We start from the raw sequence: 2,470 nt of genomic DNA on the forward strand, positions 1-2,470 counted from the left end.
TCTCTCTCTCTCTCTCTCTCTCTCTCTCTCTCTCTCTCTCTCTCTCTGTGTGTGTGTGTGTGTGTGTGTGTGTGTGTCCCCATCCAACTGTCTTGTTTGTGCTGGTTTTAGATGACAGAAGAAAAAAATCTGATGAACCGATTTAACACGGATTCTATTGATAATTTTGTTAGACATTATTGTATCAGGAATATAGAATTGTGCTCTGAAGGCATCAAAATGATATAAAATCTCTGATAATAATCACCAGGTGTAACACTTTCATCTTCATCTTGTAGTACATACTATAAAGCTTCATAGTGTGTGTGTGTGTGTGTGTGTATCTATATCTGCATTTTCCACAGGATCTCTGAGGCAGAATTATCAAACCTAATCCTTTTTATCCATACACATACACATTCATCGTATTAAAAGTCATACAAGAAGCTACAAGTATGTATTAGAGTTCTTAGAAAAAACAGAACTGATAGAATGAATACATATATAATTTATATGTGGCAGATTTTTTTTTAATGGTGCCTTACTAGTCAAATAATTCCAGCAGTGGTTGTCTCTGTGAGAGGGTCCCTTTGAGCTTTAGAACAGGCAGCAGAAACCCATCACAGTAAGGTACGAATTAAACTGGGATCAGTTTTGCTAACCAGTGCTAGGCTAAGACTTCTAGAATCTTACCCTGATCACTTGATCCATATTTAAGCACAGCACAATTTTGGAAAAAAAAATCTGGTAACAATTATTTCAGTTACAAGTGCACACCAATTTTAAGACATGCTTATCTTGAGATTCTTTACAAAGTACATCTGGCTTTTTTTTTTTTTTCAGAAAAAAAAAATGTATTATCAACTCAGAATTAGAGCTAAAGATATATGGTTTAGGGCAAGTGACCAAGATAAGCATAATGCCTGTGGGTGCCTGGCCCTAAAACAACATAGTCACTTAGGCTGTTATAAAGCACAAGTGATATTATTCATGAGGATGGTTCTTATGGCCTAAAAGCAATGCTCAAGCTTTAGGGGGAAAGGATCTGGGATAAGTATAAACAAAATCTGGGAGATATGGGCAGAACCCATATGGCTGTTCAAACAGCAAAAGATTCCCAAGTCTAAACTACATTTCACCCAGAATTCAAAAAAAAAAAAAAAAAACAGCAAGCATTTCATTCCTTTGAAGAGATAAGCCCTGTGTTTGACTTTCCAGGATTCTCTGTGTGCACAAAGCCATTTTTGCCCTTTTCAATGGAAAGTCCAAGAATTCAGTAACTGGTGTTATGTCTTGTATGCTGAAATCCAGAAAATGTAAGTTCTAATGCCAATGAAGGAATGAACTAGGCAGCAAGGAAAATGACAAGAAGGCAAACATCAAAAGCTTCTTTCTTTCTTGTTCTTTACCCAGCCTGCCACTGGGAAATGTGGCCCAGATGATCTGGATTTAAGATGGGCCTTCTGGCCTGAAATGTCACTATTAACTTAAAATCTCTCACTGGCATGCCCAGATGCTTGGGTGTTTAATTAATTCCACATGTAGTCAAGATGACAGCCAAGAATAGCCATTACAACCCCATCTGTTGTCAATTTGATAAAAAAAAGTCTTTATATCATGCTTAATTTGTAAATCAAAACAATAAGGTCATAATTATTTCTAACATCAACTCTAGACATATTGCATATTTTAGAATAAGTGACAATCTCCCTTGAGGGATACTTTTTAGTATCTCAAAATTGAAATATGGTAACCACTGAGATTACTCACTTGATCTGATATTACATGATACAGAATTCAAAGAAAGAAAACAGAAATATCTGTAAAAACACATTCTTAACAAAATAGAGAAACAACCATATAAATTATAATTTTCATTTCTGTAACTGATCACATAGCCTTAGCTGGTATTTATAACTACCTTCTTCTACTAACCATTCTACATTTCCTCCACCCTCTAAAGCACCTCCGGAGGTCTTTGTTCTATTCCTGGAGGTGTTACCCACACACACTTTTATTCCAAAAGGGTTCCTGTCCTTTGACATCCTGCCTCAATTGAATTTATGTAGTTTCACACTGACTTTAATACTAAAACACCAAATGACAACCTGAATAATCACCTGCATTGCAACCATAATCTTCTTGCCTCCACTGGAGAGAATCAACCAATTTCCTATTGGCACTCTGGGTCAATCACCCTTCCTAATCGCTGTTAATTTTTTGTTAGCCTGTTGACTTAAGGACATTAAAAGACCAAAATGTCCAGGAAGTAGTCTGAACTCCCAGTTCACTGGAATGTTTGTTGTGTTTCCTGGCTGTAGGCTTCTACACTCCGGAACCAAAATTCTAGGCCAGTAGAATCTAAGATTGTAGGAACACTAAGCAATTCTTTCCTAGTGATCACTAGGGATGAGATAATGAATAAAACCATACTCTTTTCTTTTCTTTTCTTTTCTTTTCTTTTCTTTTCTTTTCTTTTCTTTTCTTTTCT

This window comes from Grammomys surdaster, unplaced genomic scaffold (genome assembly GCF_004785775.1).
Source record: "Grammomys surdaster isolate TR1022 unplaced genomic scaffold, NIH_TR_1.0 61, whole genome shotgun sequence".
Taxonomy (NCBI): Eukaryota; Metazoa; Chordata; class Mammalia; order Rodentia; family Muridae; genus Grammomys; species Grammomys surdaster.